Source organism: Nuphar pumila, chromosome 3 (genome assembly GCF_984573655.1).
Source record: "Nuphar pumila chromosome 3, dmNupPumi1.hap1.1, whole genome shotgun sequence".
Taxonomy (NCBI): domain Eukaryota; kingdom Viridiplantae; phylum Streptophyta; class Magnoliopsida; order Nymphaeales; family Nymphaeaceae; genus Nuphar; species Nuphar pumila.
In genome coordinates, this window is record NC_143251.1 from 69,211,628 (window position 1) to 69,234,053 (window position 22,426).

Here is a 22,426-nt window from a genome sequence, read left to right on the forward strand (position 1 = left end):
AATTAGCAGATTTTCCTCTAGCAGAGGATGTTAAAGCTGAGGATGATTTCCCCGATGAGCGGATCTGCAATATTCAACAATCCCCAATTTGGAATTTATTCTTCGACGGTTCCAAGAATATGGCTGGCATAGGAATCAGAATTCTGCTAATTACACCAGAGAAGGAGATGATTCCCTTTTCTCTTAGACTGGATTTTCAGTGCACTCATAATATGGCCGAGTATGAAGCTTTGATACAAGGTCTGAAAATTCTACAGGACTTCAATGTCAGAAGAGTGCATGCTTATGGCGATTCTTTGCTCGTCGTCAATCAAGTTCTGGCCGAATGGCAAGTGAAAGATCAGAAATTACTTCCTTACCAGAAGATTGTCTCAGCTCTTGCCAACAAATTCGAATAATTCCAACTTTTTCATATCAAGAGAGATTTCAATCAAGTTGCAGACAGCTTAGCCAATCTGGGATCCATCATGTCTTTCAGGAGTGGAGAATCTTGTCGCTCATTTGAAATTGGCAGACTTGATCAACTCGCTTTCGTCCCAGTAGAGCAGATAAACCAGGCTGAGCAGAAGAAGAAGCCTTGGTATCATGATATCAAGAATTTCATTAAAACTGGCGAATTTCCTCCAGAATTATCAAAGAGAGAGCAATGAGCAATTCAACGCATGTCTGCTCGATATTTTATTCTTGCCGACGTCCTTTATCGTCGTGGATTCAGTTCTGAATATTCCAGATGTTTGGATGAAGAAGAAGCCGAAGAAGTTGTGCAAGAAGCACATGAAGGCATTTGCGGTGGTCATGTTGGCTATCAGACTCTCGTCAAACAAATTATCCGAGCAGGGTATTATTGGAGAACTATGCAACAAGATTGCTATCGTTTTGTGAAGAAGTGCGTTCAATGTCAGATGCATGCGCCTTCCATACATGCGCCAACGACATACTTACAATCTGTCGTCTCGCCATGGCCATTTTCCATGTGGGCTTTCGATGTTGTAGGCCCCATCACTCCTTCAGCCTCCAATGGTCATAAATATTTTCTTGCCGCAACAGAATACTTTACTAAATGGGTAGAAGCAGTCACTCTACGCACAGTAGAAGGTCGACACGTGGTTTCTTTCATCCATAAGAATATCCTTTGCCGTTTCGGTATACCGCATGATATTGTGTCGGATAATGGCAGTCATTTCAAGAATGAGAGAATGAGGACATTCTGCTCAAAGTTCAGAATTCATCATCATTTTTTCGCTCCTTATTATCCTCAAGGGAATGGTCAGGCAGAGGCCACCAACAAGATTCTGATTCGAATCCTGGAGCGAACTTTAGAAACAGTCCGTGACTGGCATGAAAAGATTCATGATGCATTATGGGCATACAGAACCACCATTCAAACTCCAATGAATGCTACTCCGTCAGAACTTGTCTACGGAACTGAAGTAGTACTGCCTCTACATGTTCAGAAACCTGCTCTGAAATTTGCATCACTTCTAGAATTACCTCTTGATCAGTATCAGCAACAACGACTGGTACTGTAACGCCCCGGATTTCCAAAACAAAGCTAAGTTAAAATTTTCATGAATTTCTTTTTTTTTTCTTTGCAGCGGAACTTACAAAAGCTTTTAGCAACGGAATCAGACGATAATGAGTCGTCAGTTTTAGAAAACTCCGAGCACGTTGCAGGTATGTGGCCAAGCAACTCATTGACCACCAAAGTGTTTCATTTTATCGAAAACATATGTTTATTACAACACTACTGCTTAGGAAAGCAGTGTAGGTTCAATAAAAGGAAGCAGTACAACTCTGTCTAGAGAAACCCTGGAACTCGATGCCGCCTTGCTCCGCATATCGCCATGTAGGTACAACACCTGAAATCCCCATAAAATGGGGTCAGAACCACTGATGGTCTGGTAAGCATGCAGTCATACATCCATTCCACTCAAGTACGATAATGACTACTCAGGGTTGCAATGCGCAATAACGACGCTCAAGCCTCCAAGACTTAGCGTATATCGCAAGAGCCTCTTCAGGGCTATGAGTTGAACATCCGCTCGAGTCTTCATGACTTAGAGCAAGCCTTTTCAGGGCTGTGATTTGAATAACCGCTTAAGTCTCCACGACTTAGCCATGACCTCTTCCGGGTCTCAAAGTGATGTCTAGCTCAAGTCTTCATACTTGGCACATCCGTATCCCACGCATCTAAGGACAACTCCTCGAGCATCGCTTAGTCGTGCGGATACAACACGGGTCTTTGCCCAGTCGGTCCAGTAGTATACCGAACATGACACCTTCATAAAGGTTATGCAGGACTGACTCAACACGTCATCCACTCATACATTCAAAGCATCGTTGTACCTAGAACTAATGCATTGTTTGATAATTAACTGCTCCCGCCTTTGGTACGCAGGTAGAGCTATTGTCCGGGCATCAACGCGACGTTCTGGGGGTTGATTATTCTATGTATTTTAGATACCCCAAAGGCCTGTTGACCCTATCCATAGTAGGGCAGTGTGTTTCAACTGGGAGAACCCTACTAGGCCCATATTCGGATGCATCCTCTACTTGCAGTAGTTGGGTTCAATCCTTAGATCTTAAGGATAACCACGACCCCAAAACCCATGAGTGACTGAGGCCATCGTGGACTCTATCAGGTCTAAAGTAAAATACATGTCACTCAAGGCTGTACCATCACTGTCATTCCACAGTGAGCATAATTCCTGAAGGGGTCTGCCAGTCTTACAATTACTTAGACAGAATCTGCATGCCATTTAGGCAGCCCGTGCTTTCAGCACTACGGGAGTGTGTACCCGACCCCATTCAGTCCGCCCCAACACAGTCATTACTGAGGGGGTACCCCTAACACGATTTTCAACCGCGGGGTATGTGCGACCTTAAGTCTTATTCATATGCATGCAGAACACCGCTCTTGGCACTTCGGCCACCACGAGCATCACACTTCTTTGGGTGGAAACAACACACTCTGGCTCTTCGGCCCTTACGAGTCTTGTTGTGTAACCGTTCTCAATGAGCATGCATATGACTCGATCTAAATAGATCGGCTACTCGGTGTATTTTTACGCGACGAGTACAAACCTAGCCAAGGCGCAACCTCTACTCCGGCTCAGCGGCCCTTACGAGCAAGGTGCCCTTGTAGGCACAAGGATACGAGCCGATCTGGCATCGTTCCATCAACGAACATCATTATGTCGTTCCATTGGTTCCGGCAGCTCTTCTGCCGACCATTTCGTCAGCACCTCCCCTGCTCTATCGGCAGCGGTGCGACGAACCCTTCTACGTTTGTAGAAGACAATACATGAACCGGGTAGCACTCTGCTATATGTCAGAGTATCCTGCTACGTTCTTTCTGAGCTATTCTTAGCTTCTTCAGAAATTTCAGCAGCACTTCCTCTCTTTTACGGAGAAAGCGTGCGTTTCTTTTATCCATTTCAGCGGCATCTCCCCTCTTTGGTAGGAAATCGCCACGCTTAATTCGGGGAAATGGATGCGCACCGTTGTGCGTACTTTGCATCCATCAAGGTTGCAGGAACCCTGGGCCATAGCCAGGCCATACGTAATTGACTTTATTTTTACGTAAAGAGCATTTTGCCAAAAAGTGAAGCCTTTCCAATAGGGGCTTCATTCGTCAAGCAGAATCTTGAACGAGGAGCGGTCAAGGAATCGCATTGGCGATTTGGAGTTTGATCTCCATTTGAACGCTCATTTATGCGCTATATATGTAGTATAAGCAGAAGCCTGTGCTTTATACAGCGGCGGCGTAAAGAAATGCATATACTATTGTTCAGGGTGTGTAACTGAACGAAATATTCTACATATATAACAAAGCAGAAGCCTTGGCATCGTTCGACGCGACAACGTAAGTAAATACATTGCAGAAAGCAGGAGCCTTGGCATCGTTCGACGCGACGGCGTAAGTAAATGCATAATCGGAAGTGCAGTAATCGGAAGTGCAGAAAACAGGGAGCCTTGGCATCATACGACGCGACGGCAAAGGTAAATTACATAGCCTGTGCGATATAAGACGCGTCGGCAGAATCAACAGATATACACCTAGATCTGTATCCAACGATAGTTACGAGGCGAGCGGGTGAACACCGAAGTGTTCTGAAGGGCTCAACCAAGAACTAGGGCGAGATACCATTTTAAAAACGCATATACTGCGTGTTTGAACATAGATATATCCGACGATAGTTACGAGACGAGCGGGTGAACACCGAAGTGTCCAAAAAGGGCTCAATCAAGAACTAAAGCAAGATACTACTTCAGAAAGTATATTCTATATACAAACAATTAAATACTTGAGAGAGATGGATCAACGAAGCGAACTTACTTCAAATCGTGGAAGAAACGGCTCCGGGTTGCTTCTTTGGCTTCGAGCCTTCCTTCGAGAGGTCAGACTAAGTCAGATGAAGCTGACTTAGTTGAGAAAGAGGTAGAGCAGGTCAAGCTACTCAACCTAAGTGGTTTGAACCAAACAGGGTTCGATCCAAGTCAACTGGGTTCAGCAGGTTCGAACTCAGCTCAAGTAGGCTAAGTCTGGGTTCAGAAACCCAAACCAGAATCAGGACTAAAAAGGACTTTGACTTTGACTTTAAACCCAACTAGGTTCAAGTCAAGTCAACTGGGTTTGGACCAGGTCAAGTGGGTTCAGACCCAGGTCAGGTGGGTTAGGACCAGGTCAGGCAGGCTCAGGCTAAGTCAGGCAGGCTCAGACCAGGTCAGGTGGGCTAGGCTAGGTAGGGGAGGTTTAGGAGAGAGAGAGAGAAGGCAAGAGAGAGAGAGGGGGTCGATTTTTATGAGAAGAGAGAGAGTGGGGAGGGCTATTTATAGCCCAAGCCCACCTTCTCTTGGGAATTTTTATCCCCCCCTTGCCCCCTTGGCTTCTTTTTAATTCCAAGAGGTTCCTTGGTGTGGGGCCCACTTGGATATTCCATGGGATATTTTTGTGGGTCCCACCAGATATTTTCTGAGGAATATTTATGTGGGTCCCACCAATATTTCTGTGGGTCCCGCAAGAATTTTGGGTTTCCGGCGATTTTTTTCCGAAAAATTCTGAGTACGCCATTCCCTTCGTATTGACGTAACTAAGAAGGATGGCTCGCAGGAATCCTTTGATTTCATTCAGGTAGGAAGTTATGGCTTCCAGAGTGTTTGAGCATATATTCGCGATTCGACGAATATCCTAAGTATAACTGGCTCGCAGGAATTGATTCGTTTTGCATTCTGAGAAGAAATGCTATTTTTAACGGTAAATGCCTCATGAATTTTATTCAGATATTTTCTGAAAAATTGTGGGTCTTACAGGTACAGCTTGATTTGCTCGATGAAAGAAGGCTCAGAGCAGCAGAGCATGCTCAATCCTATCGCCAAAGGATAGCCCGACAATATGCAAAATCTGTCATTGAAAGAAAATTCCGGGTCAATGACCTAGTGCTCATATCAACAGTTTATCTCAGGCATCGCCCGGGTGGCAAATGGTCGCCAAATTGGGAAGGTCCTTATGTTGTCAAAGAGGCACTACCTCGCAATTCATATCGGCTCATCAATGCTGATGGAATAGAATTACCAGATCCTATCAATGCTCGACGTTTGAAAAAATTCTATACTTGAACAATTCCCTATTCTTTGTAATTCTTCCAAATTTTCTTCAATAATAATCAAAATTCTTTTTCCCAGTTACAATGGGGCATTTTTAAATTTTCATTTTATCTTCAAAACTTTCTGTATGCAGGCAGGATCAAACAAATCTCTTATTTTGCACGCATGTGCACCCATTTACATTCATTTGCATTTGCATGCATTCATTCGCATTCATCTGCATCAATTTGCATTTGCATCGATTACCCATTCAGGATAAGGGATAAATCCTGAGACCCCGACAGTTGTCCAAGTCGTCGTGAGGGTGAAGACTAAAAATTTTCCATCAAAATCAATTAGTAATTCTTCAGAATCCAGTGTTGTGCTGGTAATTTTTCAAAAATCCAGTGTTCGTGCTGGTAAATTTCCAAAACCCAGTGCTCGTACTGGTAACCATTTAAAATCTAGCGCTCGTACTGGTAATCTTTCAAAACCCAGTGCTCGTACTGGTGCATTTTTAAAATCCAGTGCTCGTACTGGTAATCTTTTAAAATCCAGTGCTCGTACTGGTAACCTTCCAAAATCCAGCGCTCGTACTGGTAATCTTCCAAAACCCGGTATTCGTACTGTAATTTTTTAAAACATAATGCTTGTATTGGCACATTTTCAAAATCCGGTGTTTGCACTGGTACACTTTAAAATTCAGTGTCCACTAATTTAGTTTTCCTTTGAGATTCGAGTTCCGACTCGAATTTCCTTTCCTTCCACACCGGTTTAAGTTTGCCTTTGGGATTCGAGTTCCGACTCGAATCTTCTTTCCTTCTGGTTAACCTAGTTTTCCTTTGAGATTCGAGTTTCGACTCGAATTTCCTTTTCCTTCCGCACCGGTTTAAGTTTGCCTTTGGGATTCGAGTTCCGACTGGAATCTTCTTTCCTTTTGGTTAACCTAGTTTTCCTCCCGAATTCGAGTTCCGACTCGAATTTCCTTCCAACCGGTCTAGTTTTCCTTCAGGATTCGAGTTCCGACTCGAATCTTCTTTCCTTTTGGTTAACCGAGTTTTCCTCCGGAATTCGAGTTCCGACTCGAATTTCCTTTCCTTCTAATCGGTTTAGTTTTCCTTCGAGATTTGAGTTCCGACTCGAATCTTCTTTCCTTCTAGTTGATCCAGTTTGCCTTTGGGATTCGGGTTCCGACTCGAATTTCTTCTCCTTCCACAATGGATCTAGTTTTCCTTCAAAGATTCGAGTTCCGATCCGAGTTTTCCTTTCCTTCATAGTTGGTCTAGAAGATCCGAGTCCCGACTTGAATCTTCTTCCAAATCCAATTCAGAATTGGTCTAGAAAATCAGAGTTCCGACTCGAATTTTCTTCCAAATCCAATTCGTTTAGCTTTCCTTTACAAATTTGAACTTCTACTCAAACTATCCTGCGAGTTGGTCTAGAAGATCCGAGTTCCGACTCGAATTGTCTTTCAAAATCCAATTCATCTAGTTTTCCTTGAAGAATTAAATTCTGATTCGAATCTTCTCTCAAAAACCCAGTTTGGCACCTGGTCCATTCAAAGCTCACAAGTTGGAATCATTCCTTCTTAAACTATGATCCTTAGGTTAAATCCCTATGGAATAGATAGTTCGTAGGTCGAATCCCTACAGAATCCATGTCATTCTCAGTAAACCAATTCACAATTTTGACTTTTTTTAGCCAATCAATTTCCAAAATTTCAAATTTCCAATTATCAATTTCCAAATTTCCAATTTCCAATTTCAAATATCAAATTTCAAAATTCCAATTTCCAAATTTCGACCTTTTGGTCACCCAATACCCAATTTCAATTATTTTCTCTTGTGAGAGCCCCTTTTTATAGGGAGAGTTCGAGGGAGCTCGCTCTTTTCGCATGCTATCCAATTCGTTCACTTAGCCCCTTTTTAGGGAGAGTTTGAAGGAGCTCGTGTCTTTGTGAACCGTTTGCAAAACAAAATTCCAAATTTCACACAAGGAACCCTTTTTATAGGGAGAGACTCGACGGAGACTTGCTTTCCTTGTGGCCCCATAAATTCAGACTAGGCCATTTCATCATGAAGGACCCTCTTTTTAGGGAGAGTGTGATGAACTCGTTTCTTCATGACCAATTTACCAACCTCACCAATTCCGGCCCCCTTTCCATAAGAGAAGCCTAATGATAGGAAGTTTTGACGAAAGCTTAATTTCTCTTCGAAAGTTCGTTTTGCAAACACCTCCTCTTCAGAGAAGAGAGGAGTAATTCCCAATTCTAATTTCTGAATCTTCTCCTTTGGGGAAAAGAGAAGAGAATTTTTGTCATGGATGTGTTGCGTTGTGCTTCAAATGCTTGATTTCACAAAAGGATTTCAAGAAAATTTTGCCAATTTGTCATTAAATATTTGTTGATTTCAAAAATCTTTATTGCACAAAATTATTACTTCAGAATACCTCCACTATTACTTCCGAAAGGGCAATGCTTTCACGAAAAAGGATCCAAAGTTCAAAATCTTTTTATTGGCCAACCAAAAGGATAAAGAATAAATCCACGATATGGCCAGCAAAGAGAATTCAATGTTGTTGCAAAGCCATGAGTGATTGATATTGATCGCAGTCAATGGCACATTTTTAAAGACCATTCTTCAAAAATAAAGCAGTCGAAATATCCTGGGTGATACAGAAAAATCCACTCAATCACCATATCTCCTCAATCACCTAAGCTGCAATTAAATATCTGCAAAAGGGATCTCTCAATTGTCGTCAAGATGAAGGCGAATTAAGCGAGTCGACCCCCGGGGCCAAAGAAGATTTGGATCATCTCCAAGATGACGGAGTTTGTAACGGATCCTTCCAGGGAAAGTTCAGATCACCGTCGAGATGAAGGCGAGTGTGATGAGCCTACTGACAAACCCTAAAAGATATTTGATTTCAGCTACCATCAAGAGATTTCCAACCAATGAGCCAATAATCATCAAGATAATCCCTGAGAGAAAAGAAGGATCGGAACATCTTTGAGATGAAGGAGTTTGTGACGTACCCTTCCCAAGAAAAAAAAGAGAGAGACAAGTCAGGACATCTCCAAAATGAAGGATGATGCAATTCCCGAAAAATCCAAGAGAGCTCCAATCTGCTAAAAAGAGAGTGCAGAAAGATCATCATGAGAAAAGAATCCCAGAATATCAGACTGTCAAATCTATCAAGAATCTTCTTTAATTTTGTGAAATTCTTTTATCAATATTCTTTCACCAATAGCTCTCGCAATATCAAGAATACTTTCTTTCCGTTCATATCAAGGAAATTGATAGCTTCCTTGAAAGAAAGCCAATCGCAAGCAATTTGAATTCGAATCTTGATTCTACGGAGTTAAGGCCAGTCGGAGGTAATACTTCAGGTAGAAAAGAGGGAATACTTTCAAAACAAAGTGCATCATTTTCAATTATTTTGAATCAACAACAATTTTCAACATTTTGACAATATTTTCTAGCTATCCTGGCGTGAAGCGAGAGCTTGAGGTTCATCTTTGGCACATCCTGACATCAGTTGTTATCCCTTTTAGGACTTGATAACGGGAGTTTTCAAGATTCCTTCCCTTCTTTGGTATAATCTGAGCGCACGGGCTCTCAGATTCGCACACTTCCCTGTGTCCCCACTGTCCCACCATAGACAGTCCAATTTCGGCTTGAGGTTAAGCCACCAATTTCAGCAAAAGGCAATTTCAAAAGCTATTTAGTCTCAGCAATGAGACGCCCAAAATCAAACCCTTTTCAAGTTTTAGGGACCCCAATTTCCTTCCTTTTGCAAAACCCCTATCGGATTCATTGTGCAGAAATCCGAAGGTTCCATCACGGTCTCTTCTTTCGAGGATTCCGTCCATTTTTCTGCCCGATCAGGTTAAGGGTACAAACCTGAGCCTCATTTGATGAGGTATTCCATTTTCTGCCCAATCAGGTTAAGGGTACAAACCTGAGCCTCATTTGATGAGGTATTCCATTTTCTGCCCAATCAGGTTAAGGGTATAAACCTGAGCCTCATTTGATGAGGTATTCCATTTTCTGCCCGATCAGGTTAAGGGTACAAACCTGAGCCTCCTTTGATGAGGTATTCCATTTTCTGCCCGATCAGGTTAAGGGTACAAACCTGAGCCTTCTTTGATGAGGTATCCTATTTTCTACCCGATCAGGTTAAGGGTACAAACCTGAGCCTCCTTTGATGAGGTATTTCATTTTTTGCCCAATCAGGTTAAGGGTACAAACCTGGGCTTCCTTTGATGAGGTATTCCATTTTTTTTTTACCCGATCAGGTTAAGGGTACAAACCTGAGCCTCCTTTGATGAGGTATTTCATTTTTTGCCCGATCAGGATAAGGGTATAAACCTAAGCCTCCTTTGATGAGGTATTTCATTTCCCGGTCAGGTTAAGGGTCAAACCTGAGCTTCGTTTCTACACGAGGTATTTTCTGTCCCATCCAGGTTAAGGGCAAAACCTGAATCTCACTTTCTTTTCGAAATAAAATTTTCTCCTTATTCTTCATTTCATATCTATCATCATCACTTGAACTAATTCTTTCATACCCAGTCAGATTCATCTAACTGGGGCATTTTTATAATCCAAATTTGGTGTGTTTTCTTTGCCACTAAGCTCGGCTTTCAACCGGCTTAGCATCAAAGAGGGGCATCTGTAAACACCCCAAATTTTCACCCTCATTCAGTGTTGTCTATTTCATAAGTCATTACAGATCATTGCATATCATTGCATGTATTCTGCATAGCATTGCATGTCATTACATCTCATTTTCGAGATCCAGCACTCCTATTTCAAAACATTCAATCCAGATTTGAATTTTAAAGCTTTATTTCAAAATCAATTTCAAAACCTGGGTTTTTTTTCAATACTCTGTCATTTTCCAACCCCAGAACTTTATATTTCGAAATATTTTCTCAAGGAAACAATCTGGATTCATTTCAAATTCAAATTTTAATCGATTTCAATTCACAGATGAGACCCATTGAGGTGGTGTCGCTTCTGAATTCCTCTATTCATCAAATTTTTGAAAGTTTCAGTCTGATCAGGACTCTGTCTCAGAGTCCTAATCCAGTCAGGAGTCTATTTTTAAGTCTGTTTTACTTCCATTTTCAGTCTTTTTCGATTATTTTCAAAATTTAGGTCATTTAACAGAGTCCAGTTAGTTCAGGACTCTATTTTAGAGTTCGGTCGAGTTAGGAGTCTAACCCTGACTGTGTTTTCTGACTTATTTCATTATTTCTTGATAAAATCTTTTGAAAATTCTTTCATTTGGCTTTTAAAATCTAAAATCTCAGAGTCCTAAGAGTTCAGGACTCTAACCCGGAGTTCCAGTTCGCTTGAGACCCTAATTTCAAAGATCTTGAATTTCAAATATCAATTTTAACCCCTTTTCAAAGCCATTTTCAGTGTTTATTTCAAAATTTCTAAAACTCGATGTGGACCCACTCAGTTGGCACCATATCCAGAGGAATTCTAATTCAGTTATAACCCTATGCCATTTCAAAAATCCTAATTTTAAGATTACTTTTGAAAATCCTTTTGAAAACTCCTTCAATTTCTAGTTTTAAAATCACTTTTTGAAAAACTCAAGTAGGGCCCACTCAGGGTGGCACCATATTCGAGTAAGTCAGGGCTAGACTAGGGTTAGTTGATGTCTTGGTTAGTGTTAGAGGTTTAGAAGAGTCAAAACCATTTTGAAAAACTCATTTTGAAAGTTAGTTTTTAAAACTAGTGTTTTTAAAGGTTTTTAAAGGTGTTTTAAAAAGCCAAATGTAGAAAATGCCAAGTGGAATTACATTTGGGGATTTTTTAGGAGAGTCTAGGGGTTAATTACGTATTAAATAGGATAATTTAGGCTAGGGGTAGGATAGTCTTTACACCCCAAAATCGCCCCCCCTTAGAAGAGTCCAATTTTTTTAAAACATTTGATTTTTAACCTAATTTTTTTTTATAAATAGAAGGCTATAGGGGGTCGATTTTCCCAATTGGCTTTTCTTTGGATTCGTGGAGATTCTCTCTCCTCTCCAGCCCTTCCTCCATTGCTGCAACTCCAAGGTATGAATTCCTTTGCCTTTTTCATATTTTATTTAATGATTTTAATGTTTTAAACCTAGATCTAGGCTTAGATACCCCTCCTTATGGAAGATCAACCATGGTTTCACCTCAAGAACCATCAAGAATCAGCAAGAACAATCCAAGAAGGTGATCTAACTCTGTTTTATGTGATTTACAGGGATTTTAATCCATTAGAATTGATTTTAATATGATTCTTTACATTATTAACCAATAAAATATATGATTTACCCCTTTTAATAGGTTAAATCTATGTTTTAAAGGTGATATCAAAATCCAGCCATTGATTCCCTGTTTTTATTTTATTTTAATGGTTTATTCATGTTTGTTTTACGTTCTATAGCATAGAAATAAGTTTTATTTGCTGTTTTATGGTTTATTTTATTAATTTACATTAGTTAATGCATGGTTTTCCAAGTTTCTTAAATTTCTGTATGTTTTAGGTTTAGAACAGTAAAGCTGATGTTATTTCGGATTGAAGTTCTCATTGTTTATTTCTGATTTTTTATATGTGGTGCATGCATGAGTTATTGAGTTACTGTAGAAAAATCAGAGGTTTTGGATCTCGGGAACCCGGTCAAAAAAATCAGACATCAAATCGGGTTTTTAAAGCTTTAAAATCGTGGTTAAAATCAAGAAGGTAACTTGCTGTGATGATATTTCTCTCATCTTATATCCGATTTTAGATCTGTAAAGTGCTATGGATTTACATTGAATAGATCTATCTACTGTGAAATTTTCAGAATTTTTTATTACTGTTTAGTATTTTTCCCCTTTCAGAGAACCTGTTTTTAATTTTAAAACTCGTTAGGGTTTACCAAAACCCTAAGCAGACTTGTGTTAGTCATAAATCCCAAACCACAGATCCGATTTTAGATCTGTAAAAAGTGAGTATTGTTAGTTTTATGTCTACTGTTCACCACTAAAATGTCAGAAATTTTTGTTTAGGATTGCTATTTATTCCTGTATTTTCAATCTGAAATAGCCGTTTTAATCCCTGTTAAAAGTGATATATTTTAGCTCAGATTGCCGGAAGGGTTTCTCCCTAACCGGAGATGATTTTTCCGATCTGTAAATTGGGAAATCTCTGTTTTTCTTCTTAATTAGTCTCTGTAAAATTTCATAAATTTCCATAGAGATTTGACCCCTGGTTCAGGTCTTGGATTGAAACTGGTTGGTGAATTAGGTAAAAAATAACATATTTTTAGGGTTTAATGCAATTTTCGGATTAATTTAATGTCAAAAAATTATTCTTATAATTCCAATTCGACATTAGGGTTATAACAAGTGCAGGTACCAATTTTTATGTATTTTGGAATCCATTTGATGGCTGAATCAAGCAAATTGCAAAATCGGGTTCCTGAAAGATCCAAAAACACTGCAAAAATCACAAAATTTGTGATATTATTGGATTTTCGTGCATAAGCATATATTTTTAGGGTTTAATCATGTTCATAATCATATTAGGATGCTTTAGGTTTAATTTTGTGCTCATTTGATTTCATTTAGTATATAAAACCCAAATTTTTACCAAAATCTCTTTCTAAAAACCCTGATTTCAAGGCCATAGTCTTGCTATCGGGGGCAATTTGGTTATTTGACCTAAATTTCGAAATCCCTAACCCTAATTTCATATTTTTAATCATGTCATAGCATATTTGGTTTGAGTTTATTCCATTCAAATTTCAAAACTTGCATTTTATCAAAATATCTTTCTAAAAACCCTAATTTCAAGGCCATAGTCTTGTTATTAGGGGTATTTTGGTCATTTTGACCCCAATTTCGAAATTTCATATTTTACCTTTATTCTTTCTTCATATTTTATCATTTTGATTTAAGGGAATCATGGCAAAAAGGCTTATATCTAGCAAAATCCAACAATTTCCTGATATTGTTGGATAAATCTAGAGAAGCCAACATATCATCACTAACAAAGTTTTCTAGTTTTTTAGGTACATTGAAGACTTTATTTTTCATGTATTTAAATTTCAATAGTGATGTAAACTAAATTAAACTTTGGAATAAGAATTTACATTTCCTGCTTAGCTTAGGCAGCATTGCATATAGTTTATTTTTTTAAATAATGTTAATGTGTGATGGATGATGATTCATGCATATTTTTACAAATTCACCATGGTCTACACGAATGGCACATGCACTAGCTTATATGAAGTTTATAAACTTGGTAAAATTTGTATTTATGGCCATAGTCAGAATACGAATGATACTTAGATTTATGATCTTCACATTAGCCACATTCAGCCTACACTCTTAGGCTAACTTCAAAATGCACTGCATTTTTCAAAAATACAAAAAGAATTTCTCAATTCCTCAAAGCCATATTCATTCATTTCATGCATTTGCCAATTCCAATCTCAATTCAAAGAAGTTCATTTTCTCAAAATCTCCTAAGTCTTATAGCAAAATCGATTTTCTCAAAAGCATTGAATTTCAAAGAATATTTCAAGTGTTTCTCAAGTTCATAAACTCAATTTTCCAAAGTTATGCAGTCAATTTCAAAGTTTGAAGTTAGAATTCTTCTAAGTCTTATTCAAAAGAATATGGATTTGCCAATGATATTTCAAATATTTCCCAAGTTCCAAATTCAAATTTTCTAAGTTAGAATTTCAATTTTAAAGTTTGAATTCAAAGAAACCAAATTTCTAAGAATCGATTTTCACCAAATGTCAAAGATTCCTCAAAATCGACTTTTATTTCTCTCATAAGTATATTCACGATTTTCCATGTGATACATTTTCTAAATATTTCAATCATTCAAAGCAAGCATCATGCTTTCAAATGTGTATTTTCTGAAAATCCATAGCACATGCCTGATTCTATGTGCATTTAGAAATTAGAATACGATTTAGACAAGTTGAATAGAGTAGAGCATAAGATTGATCCTTGGTTCAATTACCCCTGTTAAAGGCGGCAGGAACGGTTGAACCTCGTACCGACAGGCAAGTCCCATTCTTCGAAATTTTCCTGCATTTTAAAAACGGAGGCGAGTTATTTTCAAAATCTTTTTCAAAGGTCAGTTTGACTCGAAAAAGTAAAATTTTGCAATGATAACATGTCTGTAATTATTTCTGTTGATATATGCAGCAAGAATCAGAACGTAGATCTAATAGGGTCAAATGAATGAGAATTTTGTATTTATACCCAACTTATAAGTAATCTGAATCAATGTGTGTGTCTTTAGATCGCCGGAAGACAGCCCCCAGGTTGGACTGCTCAGAGGGACTTTATTTTTAAAGCCCTCGCGAATCTGACGGCCTATTGTCAGAACCATGCCGGCAACAGAGGTAATGGCAATGGTGCAGGCCATCAGCATGAGGGTCATATTGCGGCACCAGCTGTCGCAACCAATGGGGCGTCGTACAAGCGCTTCATGGAATTGAGCCCTCCTGCTTTCACTGGTAAAGAAGATCCGGATGCAGCGGAGGAATGGGTTCGCGCCATAAGCGAGATTTTCGAGATTCTCGAGGTTCCTGGTGAGAGGCAGGTTTCTTTTGCCACTTATCGGCTCCAAGGAGATGCCAAGAGCTGGTGAGAGACGACACGCGAAGTACGCTATACGCTTGATGAACGACGCGCCCTCACATGGGAGGAGTTTACAACGGTATTCATGGACACCTACTTTCCCCAATACGCACGCGATCGTAAGAAACAAGAGTTTTTAGACCTTCGATAGGGGTCCATGAAGGTGGCAGAGTGCACTACACGTTTCCGACATTTAGAGAAGTACTGCCCGCATACTTATACCACTGATGAGGCGCGAGCTAAGAAGTATGTGCAGGGTTTACGTGATGGCCTGAGGACGAGAGTGCTGACCAGCCATCCTCAAAACCTCAACCAGGCCATCGAGATGGCCATAGTACTTCAGGTGGGGAAAACTAGAACCAACTTTTTGGCTTTTTCCAAAAACAATCTCGATAGATCGTAACGATGTCTTTGTGACGCAGGATGACTGGGTGTCTTCTAAGAAGACTCAGCCTAGCCGTTTCGACAAGTCGAAGGGAAATGCAAATAAGGCCCCTCAACCAACAGCGGAGAGTAGTAAGGCGCCACCTGCAAAGAAGGCCAAAGGACAACAGGACGGCACACCAGCACCGCAGTCTTATGCAGTATGTAAGCACTGCAACAAGAGGCACCCTGGAGTCTGCTATAGAGTCTCAGGTGCATGTCTGCGATGTGGAAAACAAGGTCACTTCATCAAAGACTGCCCTATGAGGCCAGTTCAGGAGGGAGTTGCCCCTGTTCTTAGAGGACCACAGCTGCAGCGACCCCAACAGTCCCAGCCGCAAGGTCAGAAGAAAGCTACTGGACGCGTGTATGCGACTTCTGCAGAGGAGTTGCAAGAAGATGCCAACGTCATTGAAGGTACAATCTCTATTGCAAAGTTTGATGCTAAAGTTCTTTTTGACACTGGTGCTACGCATTCCTTCGTATCCGTACATTTTGCAAATTTGATTGGTGTCACGCCGACTTCTTTGGGATATACTCTGGAAGTTATCACACCTTCGAGTGGTAGCTCTATCGCTCGTACCTATCTATCTAGAGTAGAGGTTATGATTGCAACGCAGAACCTCCCTGCCAATCTTATCCTGTTGAATATGGTCGGTTATGATGTAATTCTTGGCATAGATTGGATGTATGAGCATTACGCTTGTATGCTTTGTCGTGAGCGACGCATTCAATTTGCTCGCCTTGATCAGCCTGTACTCGAGTACAAGGCCTGTAAAAAGGAGAGCAAAGGATGACTTATCTCGGCATTAAAGGCACATCGTTGTGTAGAAAAGGGGTGTGAGGCCTTTTTGGCCAGTGTTTCTTTGATAGACCCCAATACTACACCACTGGAAGACTTGGACGTAGTTCAAGATTTTTCAGACGTTTTTCTAGATGACCTGCCAGGCATACCGCCTACCAGAGAGGTGGACTTTGCGATAGAGTTGGTGCCTGGAACGGCCCCAATATCTAAAGCACCCTATCGTATGGCCCCAGCAGAGTTAGAGGAGCTAAAGAAGCAGCTGCAAGAATTGATGGATAAAAGCTTTATTCGACCTAGTGTTTCACCTTGGGGAGCTCCAATATTGTTCGTCAAAAAGAAGGATGGGTCAATGCGTATGTGCATTGACTATAGAATGTTGAATCAGGTAACAATAAAAAACAAATATCCTCTTCCCAGGATAAATGATTTGTTTGATCAACTTCGGGAGGCCAAGGTCTTCTCCAAGATTGATCTTCAATCAGGGTACCATCAACTGAAGATCAAAGAATCCGACGTGCATAAGACAGCATTCAGGACACAATACGGTCATTACGAGTTTTTGGTGATGCCCTTCGGGTTAACAAATGCCCCTGCAACATTTAAGGACCTGATGAATCAGATCTTTCGACCTTACCTAGACCTTTTCGTGATCGTATTTATAGACGATATCCTAATTTACTCCGAGAGCGAGGAAGATCATAGGGAGCATCTAAGGATTCTCCTCGAAGCACTTCGACAACATCAACTATATGCTAAGTTCTCAAAGTGTGAATTTTGGCTGAATCAAGTTATGTTCTTGGGTCACGTAATCTCTAAAGATGGGTGTCAGTCGACCCTGCCAAGGTGGAAGCAGTCATAGATTGGAGACAACCTAAGAGCGTCTCAGATATACGCAGTTTTCTCGGGCTTGCAGGCTATTATCGTCGTTTCATTCAGGATTTTTCGAAGATCGCTTCACCTATGACGAAACTACTTCGTAAAGGAATTAAGTTTGTCTGGACCCAGCAATGCGAAGAAAGCTTTCAAGAGCTGAAGAAGAGGCTTACTACAACCCCTATACTCACATTGCCTTCTGGGCAAGGAGGCTTTGTGATTTATAGTGATGCATCAGGTACTGGTTTGGGATGCGTTTTGATGCAGCACGACAAGGTGATCGCCTACGCATCACGTCAGCTGAAGGTGCATGAGCGAAACTATCCCACTCATGACTTGGAGCTTGCTGCAGTAGCCTTTACACTAAAGGTATGGCGACATTATTTGTACGGCGAGCAATTTGTGGTCTTCTCAGATCATAAGAGCCTCAAGTATATCTTCTCACAAAAGGATTTGAACATGAGGCAGAGACGGTGGTTAGAATTTCTAAAAGATTACGACTTCTCCATTTCTTATCATCCAGGCAAAGCCAATGTAGTGGCTGATGCTTTGAGTAGAAAGGCTAGGAGCCTTGCGAGTTTTATCAGCGGTAAGTGGAAATTACTCGAAGACCTGATAGATTGGAAGCCCTTTGAAGCAGAATCGGGTCAGATTCAGATCGCTAGCACAGCAGTGCGGACAAAACTCATGGATCGGATCATCACCCAACAGAAGGATAATCCCGAATTCAATAAGATGATTGCAGCATGCAAGCAAGACCAGTCAGCATTGCACTTAGAGGAGGATGGAAGCATCTGGTATGGCCAGAGACTCTGGGTGCCCGCAGAGCTCTAGTTGAGGAAAGAGTTATTAGATGAGGCGCATCGTACCGGATTCACTATACATCCCGGAAGCACCAAGATGTATAAGGATCTTCAGAGGAATTACTGGTGGCCCGGCATGAAGAGAGACATCGCTGAATACGTGTCGAGATGCTTAATCTGTCAGCAGGTCAAGATAGAGCACCAGAGACCAGGCGGTATGATGCAGTCGATTGAGATTCCGCAGTGGAAGTGGGAAGACATTACCATGGACTTTGTGGTAGGTCTACCCAAGACACGCCAGCAGTATGACACCATTTGGGTGATTGTGGATCGCCTTACAAAGTCGGCACACTTCTTACCGACCAGGGCGAATCAAACCTTGGAGAGTTTGGCAGATTTATATGTCGACGAGATTGTCAGATTACATGGGATACCTGTTTTGATTATCTCAGACAGGGATCCTAGATTCATGTCAAAGTTTTGGGGACAACTTTAGAAAGCTTTGGGGACAACGCTTAAGTTTAGCACAACTTTTCACCCCCAGACGGATGGTCAGTTAGAGAGGACTATTCAAACACTCGAGGATATGTTGCGAGCGTGTGCATTGGAGTGGAAAGGTGATTGGAGTAAGCACCTAAAGTTAGCTGAGTTTGCCTACAATAATAGTTATCATTCGAGTATCGGCATGGCTCCATATGAGGCATTGTACGGGCGACCCTGCAGGTCCCCTGTTTGTTGGAGCGAGGTAGGTGATCAAACTGTTGAATCGCCTATAGTTTTGCAGCATTATACGGATCAAGTACAGTTGATTCGTAAGAGGCTTTTGACAGCGCAAAGCCGTCAGAAGAGTTATGCAGATCCAAAGAGGCGAGAGGTTTCTTTTGAGGTTGGTAATCATGTGTTTGTCAGGGTATCGCCAACGAAGAGCGTATTTCGGTTCGACAAGAAAGGGAAATTGAGTCCGAGGTATGTAGGACCGTTTCTTATCCTTGAGAGGATAGAAGGCACCGCGTATAGATTGGCACTTCCCCTTCAGTTTTTCAACATCCACGATGTTTTCCATGTGTCAATGTTGAGGAAATATGTACCAGATCCTACTCATGTTATTCAGTATGACGAGGTCGAGGTTCAGAGAGATCTCACGTTTGAGGAACGGCCGGTAGAGATAGTAGATCAACGAGAACAAGTGTTGCGACATAAGTCAATTCCACTTGTTAAAGTACGATGGCAGCACCACGGGCTTGAGGAGTGTTCTTGGGAGCCCGATGCTGATATGAGAGCTAAATATCCATACTTGTTCGGTACGTAATGTTAACCAAATTTCGAGGACAATTTTTTTTTTGGGGGGATTGGATGTAATATCCGAAAATTTCTAAGTTCTTTTCTATAGCATTGTGAAATGTCTTGAATTTCGTGCCAATATAAAACCCTAATTTCTTTAAAAAAATTAATGTTTGAGTATATTCGTAAGGATTAAGGGGTTTAATTATATTGAATTGTAGTAAATATAAACCCTACATGGTTTGGATATCTGAGAAAATTCTAAGTGATGTCTAATTGAAAACGTCTTACTTAAAAAGAAAATGTTGAATTTTCTTTTAAGTAAAATTATTTAAATAAAGTAAATTAACAAAAGTAGATTTTAAAAATATACATATTAATATGCTTAATAAGATGGAATTAACTTATATTCAATTCCTTTACATTTTCACATGAGTTGTGGTTATATAAAACAAAAATGGTTTTTAATTGGAATTTTATGATTTATCAATAATAGTTTAATATAATAGTTTTCTTTTGTATACATTAAAATCCATTTTTATTAGTTTAGTAGGAGCCCATAGGTGGTCCATCCCATCCTATGTGGCATCTTACTTCAAATTCAAATTGAAAATAAAGGTATAGTGATTTTCAAGGTTATTTAAAGTTTGAAAAGTCAAAGTGGAGATCAAGGGCTCCAAATGAATTTCATTAATGAGATCAAGGGCTGAAATTAATTCCAGCACATAACCTAATTTAAGAAGGGTTATAAAACCCTCCCATAGCCCTTGCCCTCCTCATTTGTGCTGGAAAAAAAAAGGAGAGCTTCTCTCTCCCCCAAAAACCCTCTTCTCTCTCTCCTCTCTTTCCCTTCCCTATTCTCTTCTTTTAGGGTTTCTTTTGGTTCTTGAGTGCAAGATCCAGACCTCAAGGGTGTGGTGAGGAGATCTAAGGTCCTCATCTTACTGGAAGAAAGGGCTGATTGGTGGATCGATCAAAAAGGGTTGTTCATCCATCAAGAAATACATTTTTTTCAACAAAATGTAGAGTTTCTATGCTTTTCTTGCAAGAACGGAGTTCTTGGCATAGATTTTGATGCTTTTTCATGAGTTTAGATCATAATCAAACCCTCCTAACCGTGGGTTTGACTCAAATCTAATGATCCATGGCAAAAACACATTTTTCCCTAAAGAAAACCATTTTTGAAATCGGGTTTATTATAAAAATCGGTTTCTTAGAAATAGATTCGTAAAATATATTTGTATTTGATTTATTCCATGATTTTTATGCAAATATTAGTTTGGATTGATAGATTATGAAGTGTTTCATGTAATGTGAATATTTTAGAATTTTCGGAATTTTATTTCATGCGTATTCCCTATTTCTTTTAATTTTTCTTGGGATTCGGGTGACTTGGTTTGATTCACCCAAATGCAAATCTCGGAATTCCAGGTTTTCCACTTGACCTCCGTTCAGTAAAATGGTTGTTTCTCCCTCGTCCGGAAGAGTTTTGATGAACGGATTGTTGCGTTGGAAATCTAACTCCATTGTGCATCTACTGTAGAAATTTGGGATCTATTAATGGACCGAGCACATCTCTGTGACAGTCGAAACAAAAACTGATAGGTCTGTAGTAACACATGCATAACTCCCTCATACGAAAGAGTTTTTACAAACGGTTTACGGCTATGGATAGCTGACAACAATTCATATATACTGTAAAAATTTAAGCTCTGTTCATGGAGCCAAAAATTTTCTGTGAGCTCTGTACCAGTCGGACAGAGTTATGAAATTGGAAAAATTAGGGCAAATTCATAAATCCTGGCTCAAAGGTTGCATAGTATATATGTTTTTATTTAATTTCTTTATAGAATTAGTATGCATTATGTGAATGATTATGCAGGTCTGATTTTATGCAATCTTATATGATTATGGCATGAATTGTAAATGGAAGGTTACACATGAAAGATTTAGGATCAAAAGGTCCAATGAATACAAGTTTATGTTTTAAATTCTTAAAATGTGTTGACTACATGTATGTCCATGATATCGTGATGATATGATTGTTTCATTGATATGGATGTTCATATATATTCTCCTTGTTGCATTGGCCATGTACATGCATATGCATTATGATGTGTGAAAATGAATAAGATGTTTATGCTACGCATGTGCTCAAATGTCTGTTACAAGTTTAATTATATGTCTTTGTCTAATGCTTTATAAGAATGCATTCATGACCATAAAGTGGTTTAAGTTTGAAGTTGCATCAAAAGTATGACTGAAATCAAGTAATCATGTGACATTAAACTCAAGATACTTGCTTGGAGAGTAGCAGGTGATACAAAACTTCGTGGGACAAGTTCTGTTACGGGCACGGAAGGTTGCTCCTCCCCTCCCACGATTTTAGGGGGAAAACCTCTGCATTAGACTGCTGCGTAGAGGTTATTGTACTCATGAGGAAAAACTGATGCATCGGGTTGAAAGGTGTTGGGAATCTCTCTCGTATTAACGTCCCTCACCCCGTCTTAGTGAATGGACCTGGCCAGGCTAAAGCCACCCCTGTATATAAAACATGTCCTGTGTCATGGTCCTGATCTGAGAATGTCTGCCTGTGTCGTATCAGCAGGGCTAAGAAGTGATAACTTAAATGGTGTGTGCATTAATTTGGCATCACATGCATCATCTAATTAAGAAAATATAACTAAAGATAAGAAAATATGCATTCATTGAAAGAGCTTCTGCATATGGTAAGTCATGCATTTTAATGGTTCATGCATTTTGTATCTTGAATGTATGAATTTATGTCTTTCTGTTAAATATGAAAATTCTAAACATGCATGATTTGTTGTATGATTGTTTAAGTTAAATTAAATGTTAAACCATGAAATTTCTATTGAAATCCTTGTCTTGTTATTCTGTCTTACAAGTTTAGCATAATTACTCTACTTAGACATGTTGTCTGACCCTATATGGTTTAAAAATTTTCAGGTAATGAGTAGGTACTTACGTGCGAAGGAGGAAGGTTGCGACGGGGACTG